This window comes from Hylobates moloch, unplaced genomic scaffold, assembly GCF_009828535.3.
Source record: "Hylobates moloch isolate HMO894 unplaced genomic scaffold, HMol_V3 SCAFFOLD_9, whole genome shotgun sequence".
NCBI classification, from domain to species: Eukaryota; Metazoa; Chordata; class Mammalia; order Primates; family Hylobatidae; genus Hylobates; species Hylobates moloch.
The window spans coordinates 59,897,484-59,922,872 of NW_026652284.1; the positions used below are offsets into that span (position 1 = coordinate 59,897,484).

At 35.4% G+C, this 25,389-nt stretch overlaps 1 protein-coding gene across 5 annotated transcripts in view; it reads left to right on the forward strand.

Annotated features, from left to right (window-relative positions):
- The window catches only part of STMN2 (stathmin 2), a 149,953-nt gene that overhangs the window by 64,038 nt on the left and 60,526 nt on the right, over positions 1-25,389 (forward strand). Inside the window, exon 1 of one of the 5 annotated variants that reach the window (XM_032759895.2) lies at positions 17,127-17,145. The exons of 3 other annotated variants lie outside the window; for them this stretch is intronic. The gene's annotated coding sequence lies outside the window, so the exon portion shown is untranslated. Of the gene's footprint in view, positions 1-17,126; positions 17,146-17,888; positions 17,908-25,389 lie in introns of those variants that run through there. One more of the 5 variants, XM_058444024.1, reaches the window with a different exon arrangement.

Consider the following 25,389-nt stretch of genomic DNA (forward strand, 5'->3'; position numbering starts at 1 on the left):
ATAAAATGTGTTAGGGAGGATTCCCTCTTTTTCTGTCGATTGGAATAGTTTCAGAAGGAATGGTACCAGTTCCTCCTTGTACCTCTGGTAGAATTCAGCTGTGAATCCATCAGGTCCTGGACTCTTTTTGGTTGGTAAGCTATTGATTATTGCCACAATTTCAGAAGCTGTTATTGGTCTATTCAGAGATTCAACTTCTTCCTGGTTTAGTCTTGGGAGGGTGTATTTGTCGAGGAATTTATCCATTTCTTCTAGATTTTCTAGTTTATTTGCATAGAGGTGTTTGTAGTATTCTCTGATGGTAGATTGTATTTCTGTGGGATCGGTGGTGATATCCCCTTTTTCGTTTTTTATTGCATCTATTTGATTCTTCTCTCTTTTCTTCTTTATTAGTCTTGCTAGCGGTCCATCAATTTTGTTGATCTTTTCAAAAAACCAGCTCCTGGATTCATTAATTTTTTGAAGGGTTTTTTGTGTCTCTATTTCCTTCAGTTCTGCTCTGATTTTAGTTATTTCTAGCCTTCTGCTAGCTTTTGAATGTGTTTGCTCTTGCTTTTCTAGTTCTTTTAATTGTGATGTTAGGGTGTCAATTTTGGATCTTTCCTGCTTTCTCTTGTGGGCATTTAGTGCTATAAATTTCCCTCTACACACTGCTTTGAATGTGTCCCAGAGATTCTGGTATGTTGTGTCTTTGTTCTCATTGGTTTCAAAGAACATCTTTATTTCTGCCTTCATTTCATTATGTACCCAATAGTCATTCAGGAGCAGGTTGTTCAGTTTCCATGTAGTTGAGCGGTTTTGAGTGAGTTTCTTAATCCTGAGTTCTAGTTTGATTGCACTGTGGTCTGAGAGACAGTTTGTTATAATTTCTGTTCTTTTACATTTGCTGAGGAGAGCTTTACTTCCAACTATGTGGTCAATTTTGGAATAGGTGTGGTGTGGTGCTGAAAAAAATGTATATTCTGTTGACTTGGGGTGGAGAGTTCTGTAGATGTCTATTAGGTCCACTTTATGTAGAGCTGAGTTCAATTCCTGGATATCCTTGTTAACTTTCGGTCTCGTTGATCTGTCTAATGCTGACAGTGGGGTGTTAAAATCTCCCATTATTGGCTGGGTGCGGTGGCTCACGCTTGTAATCCCAGCACTTTGGGAGGCCGAGGAGGGCGGATCAAGAGGTCAGGAGATCGAGACCACGGTGAAACCCCGTCTCTACTAAAAATACAAAAAAAAAAATTAGCCGGGCGTGGTGGCGGGCGCCTGTAGTCCCAGCTTCTCGGAGAGGCTGAGGCAGGAGAATGGCATGAACCCAGGAGGCGGAGGTTGCAGTGAGCCGAGATTGCGCCACTGCACTCCAGCATGGGCGACAGAGCAAGACTCCGTCTCAAAAAAATAAATAAATAAATAAATAAATAAATAAATATCAATCTCCCATTATTATTGTGTGGCAGTTTAAGTCCCTTTGTAGGTCACTGAGGACTTGCTTTATGAATCTGGGTGCCCTTGTGTTGGGTGCATATATATTTAGGATAGTTAGCTCTTCTTGTTGAATTGATCTCTTTACCATTATGTAATGGCCTTCTTTGTCTCTTTTGATCTTTGTTGGTTTAAAGTCTATTTTATCAGAGACTAGGATTGCAACCCCTGCCTTTTTTTGTTTTCCAGTTGCTTGATAGATTTTCCTCCATCCCTTTATTTTGAGTCTATGTGTGTCTCTGCACGTGAGATGGGTTTCCTGAATACAGCACACTGATGGGTCCTGACTCCTTATCCAGTTTGCCAGTCTGTGTCTTTTGATTGGAGCATTTAGCCCATTTACGTTTAATGTTAATATTGTTATGTGTGAATCTGATCCTGTCATTATAATGTTAGTTGGTTATTTTGCTCGTTAGTTGCTATAGTTTCTTCCTAGCCTCGCTGGTCTTTACAATTTGGCATGTTTTTGCAGTGGCTGGTACCGGTTGTTCCTTTCCATGTTTAGTGCTTCCTTCAGGAGCTCTTTTAGGGCAGGCCTGGTGGTGACAAAATCACTCAGCATTTGCTTGTCTGTAAAGTATTTTATTTCTCCTTCACTTATGAAGCTTAGTTTGGCAGGATAGGAAATTCTGGGTTGAAAATTCTTTTCTTTAACAATGTTGAATATCAGCCCCCACTCTCTTCTGGCTTGTAGAGTTTCTGCTGAGAGATCAGCTGTTAGTCTGATGGGCTTCCCTTTGTGGGTAACCCGACCTTTCTCTCTGGCTGCCCTTAACATTTTTTCCTTCATTTCAACTTTGATGAATCTGACAATTATTTGTCTTGGAGTTGCCCTTCTCGAGGAGTATCTTTGTGGCGTTCTCTGTATTTCCTGAATCTGAATGCTGGCCTGCCTTGCTAGATTGGGGAAGTTCTCCTGGATAATATCTTGCAGAGTGTTTTCCAACTTGGTTCCATTCTCCCCATCATTTTCAGGTACACCAATCAGACGTAGGTTTGGTCTTTTCACATAGTCCCAAATTTCTTGGAGACTTTGTTCATTTCTTTGTATTCTTTTTTCTCTAAACTTCCCTTCTCTCTTCATTTCATTCATTTCATCTTCCGTCAGCAATACCCTTTCTTCCAGTTGATCGCATCTGCTACTGAGGCTTCTGCAATCTTCGCGTAGTTCTCGAAACTTGGCTTTCAGCTCCATCAGCTCCTTTAAGCCCTTCTCTCCATTGGTTACTCTAGTTATCCATTCTTCTAATTTTTTTTCAAAGTTTTTAACTTCTTTGCTATTGTTTTGAATTTCCCTGTCGTAGCTCAGAGTAGTTTGATCGTCTGAAGCCTTCTTCTCTCAACTCATCAAAGTCATCCTCCATCCAGCTTTGTTCCATTGCTGGTGAGGAACTGTGTTCCTTTGGAGGAGGAGAGGTGCTCTGTTTTTTAGAGTTTCCAGTTTTTTTGCTCTGTTTTTTCCCCATCTTTGTGGTTTTATCTACTTTTTGTCTTTGGTGATGGTGATGTACAGATGGGTTTTTGGTGTGGATGTACTTTCTGTTTGTTAGTTTTCCTTCTACCAGACAGGACCCTCAGCTGCAGGTCTGTTGGAGTTTACTAGAGGTCCACTCCAGACCCTGTTTGGCTGGGTGTCAGCAGCGGTGGCTGCAGAACAGCGGATTTTCATGAGACCACAAATTCAGCTGTCTGATTGTTCCTCTGAAAGTTTTGTCTCAGAGGAGTACCCGGTTGAATGAGGTGTCAGTCTGTCCCTACTGGGGGGGTGCCTCCCAGTTAGGCTGCTCAGGGGTGAGGGACCCACTTTAGGAGGCAGTCTATCCGTTCTCAGATTTCCAGCTGCGTGCTGGGAGAACCACTACTCTCTTCAAAGCTGTCAGTCAGACAGGGACATTTAAGTCTGTGGAGGTTCTTGCTGAGTTTTTGTTTGTCTGTGCCCTGCCCCCAGAGGTGGAGCCTACAGAGGCACGCAGGCCTCCTTGAGCTGTGGTGGGCTCCACCCAGTTCGAGCTTCCTGGCTGCTTTGTTTACCTAAGCAAGCCTGGGCAATGGCGGGCGCCCCTCCCCCAGCCTCGCTGCTGCCTTGCAGCTTGATCTCAGACTGCTGTGCTAGCAATCAGCGAGACTCCGTGGGCATAGGACCCTCCAAGCCAGGTGCGGGACACAATCTCCTAGTGTGCCGTTTTCCAGGCCCGTTGGAGAAGCGCAGTATTAGGATGGGACTGACCCGATATTCCAGGTGCCGTCTCTTTCCCCTTTCTTTGACTAGGAAAGGGAACTCCCTGACCCCTTGCACTTCCCGAGTGAGGCAATGCCTCGCCCTGCTTCGGCTCGCGCACAGTGCGCTTCACCGACTGTCCTGCACCCACTGTTAGGCACTCCCTAGTGAGATGAAACCGGTACCTCAAGCAGAAATGCAGAAATCACCCATCTTCTGTGTTGCTGGGGCTGGGAGTTGGAGACCGGAGCTGTTCCTATTCGGCCATCTTGGCTCCACCCCATAAAAATTTTTAAAACCATACAATATAAAAATAAATGAGGATAAATTTTTTTATAACCTGAGAGTTGGAAATATATTCCTAGTTCGAAATTTAGAAGCAATAAAAGAAGTAAAGTCTGACTACACTAAATAAGAAATTAAAAATTGGTATACAAAAAGATTATAAACAAAGACAAAAGACAAACTAAGAAAAAATACATGCAATTCATGTCACAGACAAAGGGATATTTCTATGGTACATAGAAACATGGGTAAAAGATGTGAACAAACAGAACACAGAAGAAGAAATGGAACACATGAGAAAATAATCAACCTAACTCACAAATTAAAATTTAATTCAGAGATCACTTCACACCTATGAGAATGGCAAAAATCCAATAATTAGACAATATATTATTTAATTGTCATGGAGCAACCACATGAGTTGGAAATGCAAAAGTGTAATATAAATAGAGGAGGATTTGACAATATCTAGAAAAATTACTTATACATTCTCTTTTTGACTCAGCAATTTCATTTCTAGGAATCTGCTCAAAAAAAAGCAAAATTATGAAATGTTTTATGCACAAGATTATTCACTATAGAATAATTTTAATACTTAACTGGAAATAATTCAAATGTCCATTAATAGAGACTGGCTAAATAAATTACGGTAAACTAATACTATATAGCCATGAAAAGGAATAAAGAAGATTGCTATACACTGATATGAAATATTCTCTAGGATATACTATTAAGTGAAAAAATGCAGAATAACATATACAATGTGCTATTTTTATATAAGAAAAAGAATTTGCATTTATTTAGCAAATTACACTTGTAAAGGGAATTTTTTTACTAACCAACAACTGTTTATAAAAAATGAGTAGCTATAAAAAGAGAAAAGAAAGAGAATACAAGGAATTGCAACTGAACCAAAAGCCCTAAAATATGAAAACAAAGCAAAAACAAGCTAATTGTATATCAAATTAGAGATATAAACACAAAAACAGTTCTTTACATAGTATTTTTATTTTTCATGTTTAGTGGAATATAACATATTTCATAGAGTTTGAAAGAAATCTTAACAGCAGCCTAATCATTAATCATAACATTGTTAATTTTATTTTGATATTCTATACATATTAGAATAATGCAAATATATAATTAAATTTAATGTTAAGTAAAATTTGATTTCACCTAAAATTTAACCATTCCATTAATAATTTAATATTTGATTTCACCTAAATTTAATATTGCATTAAAATTAACATTTTAATATTATTACATAACCTAATATTACAAGTAAAATTTAATATTATTAAGCAATAAAATATCCATGTAAGAGAAAAGCAATAAAAGTATATAATCAAAAAGTTGAATTAATCATATTACCAGACCAGCATTATCCTAATACCAAAGCCAGAGAAAGACAGAAAAGAAAATTACAGACCAATATTCCTGATGATGAGCATAAATGCAAACATCCTCAACAAAATACTAGCAAACCAAATTCAACAGCCCATAAAAGGATTATACACTCATACCATTTCTGGGATGCAAGGATGGTACAATGCATGCAAATTAATATATATGATACACTACATTAATAGGATGAAGGACAAAAATCATATGATTATCTCAACAGATTCAGGAAAAGCATTTGACAAAATTCAACATCCTTTCATGATGCAAGCTGTCAACATATTAGATATAGAAGAAGTGTTCCTGAATATATTAAAGCTACATATGACAAGCTCATAACTATCATCAGAATCAGTGGCACAAAGCGGAAAGGTTTTCCTCTGATATCAGGAACAAGACAAGGATACTCACTCTCACCACTTCTATTTAACATAGTAGTGGAAGTCTTAGCCGGAATAAGGAAGCAAGAAAAAGATAAAATGCATCCAAATTGAAAAGAAATAAATAAAATTGTCTCTGTTTGGAAATGACATTATTTTATATTTAAAAAATCCTGAAGACTTCACTGAAAAATTATTGGAACTAATAAACTAAATTTGTAAAGTTGTAATATACAAAATCAACACACAAAAATTAGTAACATTTCTGTATACTACAATCAACTATCCAAAAAAGAAATCAATAAAACAATTCAGTTTATAATAGCATCAAAAATAAAATAAAATACTTAGAAATTAATTTAACCAAGTAGATGAAAGATCTATACACTGAAAACTACAAAACATTGATGAGAGAAATTGAAGAAGTAACAAAGGGAAAGTTATTTTGTGTTCATGATTAGAAGATTTAATAATGTTAAAATGTCTATACTGTAATTTTGATGTACAGATTCAATGCACTCCATATCAAAAATTTTAAAGGCATTTTTCACAGAAATAGAAAAAGAATTCTAATATGCATAGGGAGCCACAAAAGACTCTAAATAGTCAAAGCAAACTTGAGCAAAAATAACAAAGCCAAAGGCATCACATTACCTGATTTCAAAATATACTTCAAAGCTACAGTAATCAGAACAGCATGATACTGGCCTAAAAACAGACATACAGACCAATGGAAAAATATAGAGACCCAAAAATTAACCCATGCATTAATGTTCAATTGATCTTGAACCAAGCTGCCACATAATGAAGCTTTATGGGAAAGAGACACACAATAGGGAAAGGATAGTCTCTTCCAAATGATGTTGGGAAAACTTAATATTCACATGCAGAAAAATGAACTTAGGCCTTTATCTCACATCATCCACAAAAGTCAACTCCAAATGGATTAAAGATCTAAATATAAGACATGAAACTCTAAAACTACTGAAAGAAAACACAGGGGAAAAATTCCTTGACACTGGCCTAGTCAATGATTTTTATAATATGACTACAAAAACAAAGGCAACAAAACAAAAATACACAAATAAGATTGCATCAAACCAAAATCCCGCAAAGCAAAGGAAATAATCAACAGAGTAAAGACAATTGGAGAAAATATTGGATTTCCTATGGAATGAGAGAAAATATTACACACCATATATCCGATAACAGGTTAATACACAAAATATATAAATAACCAACTCAATAGCAAAAAAAGCAAATAACATGATTTTTTAAATGGGCAAGGAACCTTAAAAGGCATTTCTCAAAAAAAGACATACAAATGAACAGGAATATAAAAAAATGGTCAATATCATTAAATATTAGGAAAATTATATCAAAAAACTGTGAGATATCATTTTACACCTGTTAGAATAGCTCTTATAAAAAAGATAAAAGATAAAAAATATTGGCGAGCATGTGGAGAAAAGAGACCCATTTTACACAGCTGGTGGAAATGTAAAATAGTACAATCACTAAGGAAAGTAGTACAAATGTTTCTCAAAAAAATTAAAAATAGAACGACCCTATGATCCAGTAATCCCACTACTGGGTATATATCCAAAGGAAATGGAATCAGTATATCAAACAAGTATCTGCACTCTCATGTTCATTATAGCATTATTCATGATAGCCAAGATACTGAATCAACCAAAGGGTACATAAATAAATGGATATAGAAAACATATCGTATATATACAATGGAATATTATTCAGCCTTAGACAAGAAAGAAATCTTATCGTTTGTGACAACATGGAGGAACCTAGACACGTTATGTCACCTAACATAAGCCAGGTACAGAAAAACAAATACTGCATGATCTCAGTTATATGTGGAATGTAAAAAAGTTGAATTTGCAGAATCAGAAATTATTGGTGACTTTATCAGAATTGTTGCCAGGGGCTGGAGGTGGAGGGTTGGAATACAGAGATGGTCAGATGGTACAAAGTTTCAGGTAGAATGAATAAGTTCTGGAGACCTATTGTACAGCATGGTGATGATAGTTAATAATACTATATTATACACTCAAAAATTGCTAAGAGAGTAGATATTAAGTGTTCTCACCACAAAATAAAGATTAGCATGTGAGGTGATGGATACGTTAAGTCACTCGATTTAATAATTTTACAATATTCTTGGAATCTTCAAAAAGTTCACGGAAATGCATATTACAAAAAAACTAAGCATGGATTTCAAAATGTTTATGTACCAAAATAAATCCATACGAACTTGCTATAACTTGTCTGAATAAGCTCTAGTTCAAGGCAGTAAGAATAATTCATCAGTCTGAAAAGAGCCCCTATCACAGCAACATGGATTCTGCTAAAATTAAAGTAAGAACAAACATCAAATTTGTGGTGAAGCTTGGGTGGGAGAATGATGAAATCACTGATGCTTTACAAAAGTTTACAGAGACAACGCCTCAAAGAAATCAGCAGTTTACAAATGAATAACTTGTTTTAAGAAGAGACAAGGTGATGAGGATGAAATCCTCAGTAGCAGAACATCCACATCCATTTGTGAGGAAAAACTTAATTTTGCTCATGCCCTAATTGAAAAGAACTGATGATTAATGCCAGAAACAATAGCCAACACCACAGACATACCAATTGGTTCAGCTTACACAATTCTGACTGAAAAATTAAAGTTAAGCAACATTTTCTTCACTGGGTGCCAAAACTGTTGCACCCAGATAGTTGCAGAAAAAAAGCAGAACTTTCTACGGAAATTTTAAACAAATGGGATTAAGATCCTGAAGCATTTAATTGAAGAATTGTAGCAGGAGATTAAACACTGCTTTAACAGTATGATCCTGAAGACAAAGCACAATCAAAGCAATGGCTACTAAGAGGTGGAAGTGGTCTAGTCAAAGACAAAGTGGACCAGACAAAAGCAAAGGCCATGGCAACAGTTTTTTGGAATGCTCAAGGCATTTTGATTGCAGACTTTCTGGAGAGCTAAAGAATGATAACATCTGCTTATTATGAAAGTGTTTTGAGAAAGTTAGCCAAAGCTTTAGCTGAAAAACGCCTAGGAAAACTCCACCAGAGAGTTCTCCACGATGACAGTGGTGCTCCTGCTCCTGCTCATTTCTCTCATCAAACAAGGGGGCTATGTTGCAAGAGTTTCATTGGGAAATTATTAGGTATCCACCTTACAGTCCTGATTTGACTCCTTCTAAATTCTTTTTGTTTCCTAATCTTAAAAAAAATCTTCAACTGGTATCCATTTTCTGCAGTAAATAATGTGAAAAAGAATGCTTTGATAATGCTAAATTCCCAGGACTCTCAGTCTTTAGGAATGGACTAAATAGCTGGTATCATTGCTTACAAAAGTGTCTTGAATTTGATGGAGCTTATGCTGAGAAGTAAGGTTTGCACTTTTTATTTTTATCTTTTAATTTCATTTTCCACAAACTTTTAAAGTCCCCTCATACATATAACAGAACATCACATTGTATACCATAAATATATACAATGTTTATTTATCAATTATAATTTAATAAAGCTGGGAAATTTTTAATTTTTGTTAAAATATTTTAATATTAATTCTGAATTTTAATTAATATTGAATTAATATTTGAATTTGAAATATCATTATAAACCCATGATTTTTTTTCTTTTTTTAGAAAATACAAATTTCCTAGCTCTGTCCAATGAAGAGGTCTAGAAGCCTCTTGAATGACAACCAAATAACACTAATTCTCTAAATACCGTTCCCTACTAAAAGAATTCAGGGCCTTCAGAAAATAGTGGATTCTAAGTGTGTACCTGGAAATATACAAGATGAACATTTATTTTGTTATCCCAAAAACAAGTAAGTTATGAAGGTCAAAGGGTAATTTCCAAAGGGAACACAAGCCAGCATGAAAGAATACCCCTTGGCCAAATTTGAAATGATTTGAATATCAGAAATAATAATGAATGTAATAGTTTAAAACACGTTGAATATAGATATGTTAAATGAATAAATAATAATAATAGAGAAAGTAAAAAAACAAAACCTACTTAGTAAACAGCATTTTTAAATTTAAAAAATATCAATTAGAAGGATGAAATTAAGGGTCCATTCTTAGTCTATTAACTATATTTCAGAGTAACAAAATAACTCTGCTTCATGAAGGAAAATTCTTCTCTACCGATTGATGTGGGGGAAATCACAGAATTCTTAAAACCACATTTTATTACTCCAAATAAAATAATCAATTCAATCATCATCAATAGATAAATCATTAGATTGTGGGGAACTTTACAACAGAGGGATCAGGCCATCACCACCCATAACCCGTTGATCATTCTTAGCATCACAAAAATATGGACAATTCATGATTCTTAATTTGTTAATTTTTGCCAAAATTTTTGAAGGAATTATAATTAAGGATATGATACATTCCTGGCTTAACTAGAACGGAGACACCAAAAGCCACACTCCAGTGGCCACTATCTAGAAATTTATATACCACACATATTCTACAATCAACAAGGTTTCTTGAAGATCCCATAAAACTGAAAATGCCTTCTCTGATAATTCCCAGTCAGCTCCCAGACAGAGAGCTCTCCCTGAGATTTTCAGCCAAGAAGAAGAAGGGAAACTTTTTCATGAAAGAGTCCATACTGCCCAAAGCAATCTGCAGATTCAATGCAATTCTTATCAAAATACCATCATCATTCTTCACAGAACTAGAAAACAACAATACTAAGATTCATACAGAACCAAAAAAGAGCACACACAGCCAAACCAAACCTAAGCAAAAAGAACAAATCTGGAGGCATCACATTACCCAACTTCAAATTATACTTTCAGGTGGCCTGGCGCGGTGGCTCACGCCTGTAATCCCAGCACTTTGGGAGGCCGAGGCGGGCAGATCACGAGGTCAGGAGATCGAGACTATCCTGGCTAACATGGTGAAACCCTGTCTCTACTAAAAATCCAAAAAGTAGCCGGGCATGGTGGCGGGCACCTGTAGTCCCCACTACTCGGGAGGCTGAGGCAGGAAAATGGTGTGAACCCGGGAGATGGAGCTTGCAGTGAACCGAGATTGCGCCACTGCACTCCAGCCTGGGAGACAGCGAGACTCTGTCTCTAAATAAATAAATAAATAAATAAAACTACCAGGTTATTATTACCAAAACAACATGGTCCTGGTATAAAAATAGGCACACAGACTAATGGAACAAGATAAAGAATCCAGTAAAGCCAAAAACTTACATTCAACTGATCTTCGACAAAGCATACAAAAACATAAATTGGGGAAAGGTTACCCTATTCAGAAAATGGTCTTGAGAAAACTGGCAAGCCACATGTAAAAGAATGAAACTGGATCCTCATCTTCTTATGCAAAAATCAACTCAAGATGGATCAAAGACTTAAATCTAACACCTGAAACCAAAAAATTATAGAAGATAACATTGGAAAAACTCTTCTAGACATTGTCATAGGCAAAGAATTCATGACTAAGATGCCAAAAGCAAATGCAACAAAAACAAAAATAAACAAATGGGGCCTAATTAAACTAAAAACCTTCTGCATAGCAAAAGAAATAATCAGCAGAGTAAATAGACAACCCACAGAGGGGTAGAAAATATTTGCAAACTATGCATTCAACAAAGGACTAATATCCAGAATCTACAAGGAACTCAGACAAATCAGCAAGTAAAAAACAAATAACTGCATCAAAAAGTGGTCAAAGGGCATGAATAGACAATTCTCAAAACAAGATGTACAGACAGCCAACAAACATGAAAAAATGCTCAGCATCACTAATTATCAGGGAAATCCAAATTAAAACCACAATGAGATACTACCTTATTCCTGCAAGAATGGTCATAATTAAAAAGTTAAAAAACAATGGATGTTGGCATGAATGTGGTGGAAAGGGAACACTTTTACACTGCTGGTGGGAATATAAATTAGTACAACTACTATGGAAAACAATATGGAAATTCCTTAAAGAACTAAAATGATCTACCATTCAATCCAGCAATCCCACTACTGGGTGTCTACCCAAAGGAAAAGAAGTCATTATATAAAAACTACACAGACACACACATGTTTATAGTAGCACAATTTGCAGTTGCAAAGATATTGAACCAACCTAAGTGCCTATCAACCAATGAGTAGAAAAAGGAAATGTGGTATATATACACCATGGAATACTACAAAGCTATAAAAAGGAACAAAATAATGTCTTTTGCAGCAACTTGGATGGAGCTTGAGGTCATTATTCTAAGTGAAGTAACTCGGAAAAGGAAAACCAAATATCGTGACTTCACTTATAAGTGGGAGCTAAGCTATGAGGACGCAAAGACATAGGAATGATGTAATAGACTTTGAGGACTCAAGGGGGAAGGTTAGGAGTGGAGAGAGGGATACAAGACTACATATTGGGTACAGTGTACACTACTTGGGTGACAGGTGCACTAAAATCTCAGGAATCACTACAAAAGAACTTATACTCCAAAAACTATTGAAATAAAAATAAAATTTCCTAAAATAAAAAGATAATTAAAAAATAAAAAACAGCAAAAAGCAATAAAGTATGATACAGAAAAACAACAGAGAAAGCCAACAAAACCAAAAGCAAGAACTGTCAAGAAAAAGAGAACAGACACAAGGTACCAATGTCAAGAATGAAACGCAAGGACAAAAAACCAAACACCGCATGTTCTCACTCATAGGTGGGAATTGAACAATGAGAACTCATGGACACAGGAAGGGGAACATCACACTCCGGCGACTGTTGTGGGTTGGGGGGAGCGGGGAGGGACAGCATTAGGAGATATACCTAATGCTAAATGATGAGTTAATGGGTGCAGCAAACCAACACGGCACATGGATACATATGTAACAAACCTGCATATTGTGCACATGTACCCTAAAACCTAAAGTATAATTAAAAAAAAAAAGAATGAAAGAGGGAACATAAATAGAAATCCTCTTACAGATATTACAAGGATAATAAGGAAGTAATATAAACATTTGCATCCTTGAAAAACAAATAACTCTATTTGTATGATAATTGTATGATTATGCTGGAAAGGGAATGCAGATGGAATATAATTAATTGGTTCTGGCTTGTCTGGAGCTTCATGATCTCCCATGAAATTTGAACTTTTTGACTGCATGATTTTTTTCTCCTGTCTTCAGAAAATAGGGAATTCCATAGAAATGCACAAAATAAGCCAAATTAAGGCATAAGGAAAGCCTTTAGTGTCAACAAAAATTTAAAGTTGAGCCCCTGGCTTGACTTAGGGAAGTCTACTGGAAAAGTACTAGAAAGCAGCATATAATGAAAGAGGGTGAAATCTCAATGTCTCTGGGAGTGTGATAAGGTTCTTCCACAGAGTGAGCAATGAGATATGTTTCAAACAAACATATTGCCATACCTTTGTCTATTCCAGAGAATATTAATAAATTACAAATTATCTCAAATTGAGAGGAGCGCCTATTATATGATTGGCTTCTAAAGCCCTTATGTAAACTAGCCTAGAGAAACAAAAACTCCAAGAAAGCAAAGTAGAAAATACTTTTAAAATCCTGGTTATTTAAGAACCATAGGAACTAAAATTCATAGGAAGAAAAAGAAGGAGTTTGAGTTTAATTGTGAATCCCACTATTGGGGATTTAGTTGCTAAGTCGCAATATAAAAAGAAAATAAATACCAGTTTGTGTCAGGCTAACAAATAGTTTATCCTTTTTTCTAAGTAGAACTTTAGTTCTTTTATACTAAATTTAAATAACTTTTATTTTTGGACATATAAATACAGAAAAATTCCATTAGGATATATTTGGGTAATATTCAAGCAAAAGTTAGTCCCACTAAAGTAATAAATGGTATACAGTAGTTCTCAGTTATCTACTTTCCAGTTTTCTTTGTAAGTGGAAAGGATCAAAATTTACTTTTTTAAAAATGTAGATATTAATATAGGTGATAGAGTAGTTACAAGGGATACCATAGTTGCATAGTGTTATGTTAAATGGTGGATGTGTTTTATCTTCTTATCAAGGGAATAGATGCAATTTTATTAGGATGGCAAACTCAGTGAGGATATCAATTGCCCTGGACATACCGATAAGGCTGCCATTTCTTTAAAGTTCAAGTTAAACACATAAGCAACTTTATGTAAATTTGTATGTGCTTAATTTACTACAGAAAACAGCATATAATTGAAGAGGGAGAAATCCTACGTTTTACATATTATTTATGCTTAAATGCATACATAAAAGGTTATCTTAATTATTAAAGAAAGCTTTATGTGTTAGTTCAGAAAAAGTTTGATCTTGAGTAGAACTTTTGTTATAATTCCAAATTATTTTTTAAATTTTTTCTCTTATTTTCAATTGTGGCAAAGTACACATAACAAATCAATTTTATTTTAAAATATTTGATTGACAAATAAAATTATATATATTCAAAGTATACAATATGATATATTGATGTATCTATACATTGAATAATGATTACCACAATCAAATTAATTAACACATCCATCACTTTCCGTAGTTACCACTTTGCGTGTGTGTGAGATGAGGACACTTAGCATCTTTCCTCTTATCATATTTCAAGTAAACAATATAGTATTATTAACTATAGTCACCATGGTGTACATTAGGTCCCCAGAACACATTCATTTTATAACTGAAAGTTTGTACCTTCTGACTAACATTCTCCCCTTCCCCCACCTGTCTTCCCCTGAAAACACCCATTCTACTCCCTGATTCTACGAATTCGATTATTTTAGATTCCACATATAAGTAAGATCATATAGTATTTATCTTTCTATGTCTGGTTTATTTCACTTAGGATAATGTCCTCCAGGTTTATAGATATTGTCACAAATGGCAGGATTTTTTTATGGCTGATTAATGTATTCGTGTGTGTGTGTAGAGAAAGAGAGAGATTTTTCAAAAGAAGACATACAAATGGTCAACGGGTATATGAAAATGTGCTCAATATCACTAATCTTCAGTGAAATAAAAATCAAAACCGCAATGAGATATCACCTGACACCTGTTAAGATGGTTATTATCAAAAAGATGAGAGATAAATTCTCAAAAAGGCAAGGATGTGGAGAAAAGGGAACCATTGTACACTGTTCATGGGAACGTAGATTGGTACAGTCATTGTGGAAAACAGTATGAAGTTTCCTCAAAAATTTAAAAATAGAACTATCATGAAAAAAGTATATGCACATATATCACTTCTGTGTATATATCCAAAGGAAATAAAATCAGCATCTCAAATAGATATCTGCACCCCCATGTTCACTGCAACATTATTCACAATAGGCAAGGTATGGAAACAACCTGTGTCCACCAATGGATGAATAGATAAATAATTTTTAATGAAAACTCTCTTTGTTTCCGAAAATGCTATTATTTCTAATATATGTTTGTACTTGCTATTGTGTTCATTTTAAACATATTGCCTTTTCAAAACCACGTAATAATTTCCTAGCTTCAGGCACCTCTGGCCTATGCTAATATAATGAGATTTTTCTAATACTGTCTTTCCTAAGTGTAGTCTCCAAATTCAGAATAATAAAACTCTTAAGATATCTTTTTCACTCAGGTAATCCTTGGTGCTTCTCAAATGGCCCACTTAGTTTACTTTTATACATTATAAGGGATGGATGCTGGAAATAATTAATATATTATGTTTTTCATATATTAGTTATCTCACCATGAAAGCTACTAAAATACATAATCCAGCGACACCTGTTGGGCTCTAGGTACCAAGAGTCCTGTCTTTTCTTAAGCAGGAATTACAATTCCTGAATTCCCCAGCTATGTAAAACCCTTCTCATTATAGCTAAAAGAAAAAGCTACGATTTATGGTGCTTATCCCTCAAAGTGAAATCTTGTCATAAGCCCATTGCTTTTCTTAGCATGTCTCTTGACTCTGTTAATTCATGTTTGTTTGCACGTGGTAGTGGCAGCAGCTTAACTACTTGAAGCTTCAATAGAAAGTGTTCTGGCCTCACCTCTCATACTATGACTCCCTAATAGGGTGCAAGCCTCGTTACTTTAAAATAACATCCTACACCTCCTAGCCAAACTTATTCCCACTTATAAAATTTTACTTTGCTGATTCCCACATAATAGTCTACTGCTGCTCTAATCTAAGGGCAGCTACCTTACTTCCTTTTCCTAGTAAAGATAAATTTCATGACTATTTAACAGTTTTTCATAATGCCCTATCCTGACTTGACTAATGTTTTCCTAAAAACTTCAATATATTTTTGTTGATGACCCATGTCTTTACGATAGTCTATGTACATTTTGTGCTAGGCACTCTGTTACAGAAGCTCCCTTATTTAAAATTTTAAGTTAACATGCCTTGGAAGTTGTTCATGACTGCAGCTTTGTTGCAGGTTGGGTTCCCGAGAAACAAAATCTAACACAGAGATTAGTTTGTGTAAGACATTTATTGGAGTGTGCACTTGGGTTCAGCACCTCTGAAAGGGAAATGGAAAAAAGGCAAGATTGGACAGAGGATAAGATTGGGCCATGATGCAGTCTTAACCAAGACCTGAGGCAACCCTATGGAGAGCTCTGAAGCTGGGATGCCCTTTCAGAATTATTCCCCATTACAAGAAAATCAGGCATTTTACTCAAAATCAATCAGTCATTGGATGTAGGCTTCCCCTGAAAAGAGAGCATGACCTTGGACAAAACAAGTGGAGAGAGCAATTTCTAGGAAGAGCTGATGGCTGAGGGCCTAGGTCCTTCAGTCCTAAAGAGGAATGCAGCTGCCACATCGCAGTTTCTCCTATAGGCATGGCATAAAAGCAAAGAGATTTTCTAACTTCTTGAGATACCCCAATCAAACATAAGGAAAGAAATGACGTATTAGAGGCAGTTCTGCATACAAAGGAAGTCTTAGATATCAATTAAAGCCCACACTTCTGATTCTAAAGGGACTACTTTATCCGCAAACTACAATGCACAAAGCACTGCTGTGATGGTCAATTTTATGTGTCAACTTGACTGGGATACAGAGTCCCCAAATGTTTGGTTAAACATTATTCTGGATGTGTCTGCGAGGGTGTTTCTGGATAAGTATAACATTTTAATCTGTAGATTCAAGTAGAGCAGATTGCCCTCCCCAAAGTGGGTGGGAATCACCCAGTCACTTGAAGGCCTAAATAGAACAAAAGGCTGAGCCCTCTCTGCCTTATGGTCTTCCAGCTGGGATGTCAGCCTTCTGTCTCCAAACTTGAACTAGAACTTACACCATCGGCTCTCTTGGTTCTCAAGCTTTTGGATTCAGACTGAAACCACTGACTCTCCTGCTTCTTAGGTCTTTGAACTGCAGAGCTTTAGTCCTCAGTCTCCATCACCATGTGAGCCAATTCCTTATCATAAATGAATGAATTAATTAATCATATTTTCAGATATGGATAGGAAAATAGATATAATATATATGTGCTATTGGTTCTATTTCTCTAGAGAACTCTAATATAACTCCCTACTGATGTTTATATTCTTGGTGTTAAAAGAAAGCTTCTCCTCTAATTTCATGATTCCAGAAGTACTTATTCAAAAATAACAGTCTTTCCCTCCAGAAAAGAAAAGATATCTCAGCATTGTCTCATGAACAGTGATGAATTTGGACATTCCCAAGACATTTACTCAATGGCACCCAAGTATATGTCCAGCCCTTTGGTGCACATGCTACATGAAATACCCACAATGGCAAAGGCAAATTGGTTCAAACTTTTCAAAAATATTTATAAAGACATTTCCCTTGAAAGATTCACAAGTGACTAAATCTTGCCTTTTCTGTAATTATCATAACACAGGAAAAACTGCAAAGGTAGAACAAAACTCACAACTCCACTTCAAGGATAATTTGAGTATTTACAAATGGATTTATTTACTTGCCCAAATCACAAAGCCTTTAAGTAGGCTTTAAGTTTTATGGTTAGATTGAAGCTTTCCCTCGCTGAAAGTTTAACACTTAAACTTTGCAGGGAGAGAAAGGGAGTTGTGTACAGTTGTATACTTTATTTCCGTCTTTACAGGTGAAATGCTTAAGGGGCTACATAAGGTTTTTCCTTTAAAACAGAACCTTCATTGACTTTCACTCTTAAAGCCCTGAAAATGTAAGTTGATATTTTTTATACAATCATTAAACAAATTTTAATGTTTTTTATATTTCTATTTTGAAAAAATCCAAATTTATAGGAAATTTATATGAGCAGTTTAATGAATTCCTATATGTCCTTCACCTACATTCACATTTGCACATTACTTTATATATTTCTCCTGCTGTCTTTCTTTCTATATACATTCATATATTCATAGAAATAATAAAGTTATTATTGCTAATGTTCATTGCCATTACCAATGGTTGCAAACATCCCAGCCTTTATTCCTAAGTACTTCAGTGTTTATCTTCTCTAAGAATAGGAACGTTTTCTTACATAAACCAATATAAAGTTATCAAATTCAGAAAATCTAATATTGATATAATATCATAATATAATATGGAGTTAGCATCCCAATTTCACCAGTCATCCCCAAACAATCTTTATGTGGTTTCTTTTTCTTGATCCAGAATCCAACCCAGGATCATCTATTGCAAGTAGTTATCATCTCTCTTTAGTTTCCTTTAATCTGTAATAGTTCCTCACCTTTCTTTACTTTTATGACATTGACATATTTGAAGAGTACAGGCTAGTTGTTTTGTGGACCTTCTCTCAATGTGAACTTCTCTGATGTTTTGTAACAATTTGTTTTTGCAAGTTTGGCAGGAATACCACACAACTAATATTGCTTCCTACTTGGTGCACCTGAATACCAAGAGGCACATGATGTTAGTTTATCACATTAACTAGTTATGCTAACTTCAATCACCTGGCTCAGTTGGCATCCACAAGGTTTTTCCATGTAAAATCACCAATATTTTCTTTGTAATTGATAAGTGATCTGTGGGGAAGTACTCTGAGACAATGTGATTATCTGCTTCCCATCAAACTTCCACAGAGTAGTTTTAGCATTTATTAATGATTCTTTCCTGAGTCAATTATAATAGTTGCATAATTTTTTTAACTATCTTTTCTTCTATGTTTATTATGTAACATTATATCGTAATGAAGAATTTTTCCTTCTCTCCCATTTATTTATTTAGCTTCAGCAGAAAGCTATAGATTCTTCTTTTATTCAGTGGGTTACCAGACATTAGTTATATTTCTGTTGATGGTTAGATTGTCCTATAATAAATTTAGCCATCAAGAGCCCTTCAAGCTGGTTCTTGTGACCTTTAAATAATATCCTTTTTTTTAGAAATTCCACACTTTTGGGCACAATAAAGTGCTTCAGACTCAGGTTGAGTTTTCTGTCTCAGCTCTGGATTCAGCCATGGCTTCAAACTATTCAGAAACCATTACGTGGTTTATTTACGTCTACCCAGAGTGTTTGTTCTCTACAGTTACATCAATAACTTTTTTCCTTTCAATATGCTCCCTTAGGAACTCTTTTTCCTATGTATTAGAAGGCTTTCCTATGCTGATCACATGAAAATGTGACCTATACTTTGACAAGATCATCCTGCCTTTCCAACATTTATCTTGCCCTAGTTTCTTTTAGTGGAGAATGGTATTTCAAAAATAAAATCTGGGTGCCAGCTGTGCTCATTGTACCAAGGTGTAATTGCTTCTAAGCTCATTAGTGAATAGAGCTAAGAAATATAGACTTTTATTATAAATAGGATATCCTTTAAATCATGAATTAAGAAATATATGTGTGTATTATTCTATCTCTAACTCCAATCTAATGCCACAAGATTCTTTCCTACTTTCCCCAATTCCATATATGTAGTTCCTTCTTCCCCAGTGAGAACATTGGCTCCCAACAATGAGATTATATTTACCCATTTTCTTAATCCCACTAGATATATAAAATAGTTCTAGAATTTCCACAGCCATACTATACACACAAGAAACTATTAAAGAGTGTTCGACATTTTTTGGCAGGTTTTTTCTTTAAGGGTATGTAGCAAAGCGCTGTTTAAAAGTATAAACTAATAATATTTAAAATCATAACAGTTAATATTTACAGAAGAATTCAATATATCTTATCTAAAATTTCCACCCTAGCCTTAATGATAACGTAATCTACATCACAAAATCCCCATAAATTCTCACTTTCCTTCTGACCACATTACCTTATTACATTCTGATCTTGTCAGGTGTTTTCAAAATCTAATGTCATACACAAGAGTCGTACCTAACAGGTACAAACTGCATTTCCTAAAGAGACACCAATGAATACACCCCTACAGAATACACAACCAGTAGACATTATATAGGAAAAGACACCAGTGCGAGTCAGCCTTAGAACTATATCGAAAAGGGCCATTTCAAGTGTTTCAAGCCGCTACTGCTGCTTGTAAACTCCAGAACACAGAACCCATGGACTTATACTTCTTAATGCAAACATATTAAGGATCTTACAACATGAATATCCATCCCCACTGGAGATCTAACCCTGAGCTCACTGAAAGGCCTCCAAAAGTAAGAAACTTACAGAAGTAGATAACTGAACAGACAGTTGCCACCGCTGCCAACACTGCCAATTGCACAATTTTTTATATGGCTCAGGCACATATAAAAAATATTAACTCAAACATATCTATTCCACATGCCTCAACTTAACTCTAGGTCCCTCCTCACAGTTGCTCCTGTTACTTGTATATCCAGAGCCTCAAAGTCACCTATGGGATGTAAGGATAACAAGGAACAGGTGACTAATAACACAACTTATGATTGAACTGTTTTGTCATGAATTAATTCAGAAACTTCACAACATGTTTAAATTTGCCTAGAATGTTTGTTCTTTGCAATTAGACCAAATACATTTAGGTAGCAACTGATACCAACTGATTATTTTTATGTCCTTTCTATATGCACCCAAAAGATTATTTTTCCTATTTAATTAGATAGGCCTCTCATGCTCATGACATCGAAATGTGACCTATTCTTTGTCAAGATTGTCTTTGTAAGGACTAAAAAAAAATTCTACTATTTCTCATATTTTGTGGGGAGCCTGACATGGTAACTTACCAGAAAATATGCAAGACACCAAATATCACTAGCGTTTTTTCCTTAGACTGAAATGTGTGATCCTCATTTTATAACTAGGACCAAAAAACAAATAAAGCAGCTCAAGTTTGAGAAGTCCAACCAACCAGCATAAATGTATTGGCTAGACTAATCTAGCTAATAAAATTTTTCCTGACTATTTACAGGTCAACCATCTATTGAGTCAATACAGTAACCAATACCTGGATAAACACTTCAGGAAAAGTGGAGCCATTAATTTGATTTAAAAAAAAAAGCATAAATAAGGTTGCCCAAACTGATCCATGGGACTTGTTCTCCTAGTTGGTTATAGGCCATTTTGGACAGCATTAGGAGATATACCTAATGCTAAATGATGAGTTAATGGGTGCAGCACACCAACATGGCACATGGATACATATGAAACAAACCTGCACATTGTGCACATGTACCCTAAAACTTAAAGTATAATAATAATAATAAAAATAAATAAATAAATAAATAAATATTTAATCTTAAAAAATAAATGAAAGATGGGATTTCAAACGTTTCTTTTGACATTTATGATGGTCCTCATACCTTTTGCATTTTCTTCTGAATGAGATGCAATTACTGAAAAATTACTATAGTGCCATTATGCTAGGCCGACACTCAGCTATATCTGAATCCATATAGGCTGCTATGACAAAAATACCACAAACTTTTTAGCTTTTAGACAACAGAAATTTATTTCTCACAGTTCCGAAGGCTAAGAACTCCAAGATCAAGGTGCTGGCAGATTTGATTGCTGGCAAGGGCTCGTCTTCTGGCTCATACATGGCACCTTCTAGCTGTATCCTCACTTGTGAAAGGAGCCAAGGCAGCTCTCTGCGGTCTTTTGTATAAGGTCACTAATCCCATTCATAAGGCACACCCGCTCACGACCTTATCATCTCCCAAAGGTGCCACCTCCTAGTACCATCACCTTGGAGGTTAGGATTTCAGCATATGAATTTGAGGGGGAACATAAATATTCAGTTCATTGCAATTCTGCATCAAAAAGACTGAAGCTATCACAGCTCACTCAGCAGACTTTGGCTAAAAGAGGAAACAACGTTACTATAGTAGAGAAATGGTGCACTCCTAGCTTAACTAAGGTGAAGGGCTCAGCAGAAGTCCAGCAGAGTTCAACAGCAGCCACACCCAGAAATAAAACATCACTTTCTGTCACTTTTAGTAACAAGATTTCTCCAAAACCTCATAAATAAAGTTGCCTTCTCTGATAAATGCCAGTCTGCTTTGGGGAAAATGCTCTCCCTGATAGGTTTTAATTAATCAGCCTGCCCATAGACAAAAAACAATATTTCACTGTTCCTCAGGCTGCTTGTTTTTATAAATCCCCCCTTGCCTTGGTTTCACGACAGATCTCCAGCGCATGTGAATAAATATCAGCTGTGCTTTTAATTAAACTGAGTTATTCTTTGGTGAGATTGTCCTGAATTTAATCAAGCCTCAAAATTGACTTTCATTTACAAAGGACAGGAACAAGTTAAGTGACCACATTGGAAGCAAAGAGTCACATCCAAAATGTAAGAAAGTTCATAGGACAATTGACCAAGTTTCTACAAAAAGCCAATGGTGGTAATTTTAAAAATGAAGGGAGGATTGTACCAGATTAAAAGAGATTTGAGAAACATAAAAGTGAATAGAGTATGTGGACCATATTTGGGTCCTGTTTTAAACAAATCAACAGCATTCTTGAGACAATCATGAAAATGTGATTATAATTGTTAAGTATTTTAATAGAATTGTATTTATGTAAGAAAGGTTCATGTTTTATAGAGATACATACTTCACTACAAAGAGTGAATTTAAATGATTCTTGTGACTTCCTTTTAAAGATTTCAGCAAAGATGAAAAAGGAAAAAGAAACAGAAGCAATAAAGTTTTGGTAATTTCTTAACTTGACTCAATACAAGTTCATTATTTGCTTTCTTGTGTCTGTTTGAAATAGTTTATGACAAAAATATAAGTACAATATTTTTATATTTTGATGTAAATATTCAAGCTATTGAAATCCTCCTTCCAAAAGAGGACGTTTCCTGCGCATTCTAAATAAGCCCAAGTAACACATCTGCAAATCTCTGAGCAATTTCTTTTCTGCCGCAAAAGGCAGCATTTGCCGCCTAACTGCACATTGCTCTGTTTTTGCTGAACTGAACTAAAAAGATAGGTGTAGTTCAGGAAGTGATCAAACCAAAAACAGAAAAAGCCATTAAATATGTGATGAGAGAAAAAAAAGAGTGGAATGGGGTTCTGTTGTCTATAGTTGAGTTCAAGTCTAACGTGCTTTTTTTTTTTTTTTTTTTGAAACGGAGTCTCGCTCTGCCGCCCAGGCTGGAGTGCAGTGGCACAATCTCCGCTCACTGAAAGCTCCACCTCCCGGGTTCACGCCATTCTCCTGCCTCAGCTTCCGGAGTAGCTGGGACCACAGGCGCCCGCCACCACGTCCGGCTAATTTTTTCTATTTTTTAGTAGAGATGGGGTTTCACCATGTTAGCCAGGATGGTCTCGATCTACTGACCTTGTGATCCGCCTGCCTTGGCCTCCCAAAGTGCTGGGATTACAGGCGTGAGCCACGGCGCCTGGCCAAGTTCAGGTCTAATGTTACTGTCAAAGTAAATATTTGATGAAATTGACTTTTAAAAATACTACCTACATCCGTTAATTCAATTCCATTTGGTAACACAGCAGGATGTGAGTGGGGGAAGTTTAGAGGGTCAGAAAATTAGTTAATAAATGACTAATGGGAAAATCTCCCAGGAAGGCAGTATAATAAAATGCTTTTGCTTTTCTCTTCCCTAAATCCTCCTCCTCCTCTTTTTAGCTTGATTTAGAAAAATAAGGTTCTTAGGCAACTGATATTGTATGTATAATGCAATGCTCACAGTAGGGGTTCTGTTTAAAAAATAAAATAGAGGCTTGTGGGATAAACAGAGTGAGTCACACTTCTCTTAGATTTCCCTTCCAGGCACTTCAGTGTTGTCTCCACTGTTTTCTCACTTGAGGGTTTGTAAACTAAGATGCTGAGTGAAATCTCAAGGGGAACCAACTTCCCAACTTCAGTGGTGTCCAGCTAATGTTCTCCCTGGACTCAAGCTGTAAATCAACTCATGGAGAGAAGGAAAAAGTTAGTTACAGTAATTGCTGCCAAGATAGTGAGTAGTTTTCAACATTATCAATTTAATGTAAAGATTCAACTCGTTTAATTTATATCAAGCCCTTCATATGATTAGAACAAGTTTATTTCCAGAAAAGTTCGATTATAAAACTATCAATAGGATTTACTAATTTCAATAAGACATTTTGCTTCAGGGTGAATTATACTAATTATTAATACATACAAGTCCCATTTGGACATAAAGAAAACCCTAGGTAGAGAAAAGAAAATAATAATTAACTAATTATTGTTCATTTTTAAATAACTAATTTAAGAAGAAAACAATAAAGTGTGTTTGTTCCACACTTCAGAAATAATTCTAACACACTGGCAAATTCCTGAGCAATATAGAGCTCACTGCTAATAAAGAACACTAACTCTCCCTCCTTGGAATGAGTTTCCTTTTGAATAAACCATATTAGACAGTTCTATTAAAGGACATATGATCCTTTTATTTTTCATTAATCTATAAGAATTTAAACATGGCAAAATAATCAGAATGTTAACAAGTCAGCTATTTTTTCATGTGTGATTATTTTAGATGCATCTCTAAATATCTTTAGCTGTAACTACTTTATATCCTAAACTTCTAAACATCTAAAAAAAATTTAGTGGATTTTATCTCTCATACTTCTTTTGTAATCAACTGAGGTCAGATAAAAACAATTAATTTGACCTTAACAATGTTTCTCTTATCTCACTAACTTTTAATAATTACTTTAGGATTCTTTCCCAGGCACTTGATTATGAATAGCAGAAAATCATATGACTGTGTTAGATGGCATCAGCTAATCCTCCAAAGCAACTGCTCCTCTCTGGTTTGGAAAGAAATCAACACCTCAGGCCTCCTCACAGAGATAATACACAATAGGCTATAACCCACAATAATTAAAATTTCTGTTAGCAAGTCTGTGATTTCCACAACTCCAGCTTACTGCTGTTAAAGATAACAAAAATTAACAAGGGCCATCTACTATTGTGAGCTCTACTCATTTAGGTTCTTTGGGAATAGGGCAGGATATAAATAAATAAACACTGGTAAACAGCCTAATACCTGCTCCCAACACAAGCTAAGCAAAGGAGGTTAGAAGTGTCAATATGGTTTCACTGGATTCATCCATTTTGAATCATTTTCAACAGTGTATTATTTATTATTTCACAAATTGTTTTTAACTATCTACCTCGTGAATCATGAAACCAACCACTAGGAAGGGTATAAAGATACACACTATTCATTCTCCACCTTTCAAAGGTTTAAATTTATTGGAAACACTAAATATAGTCATAGTACTTAAAATTATTATATATCCATGATGGCTTAGACA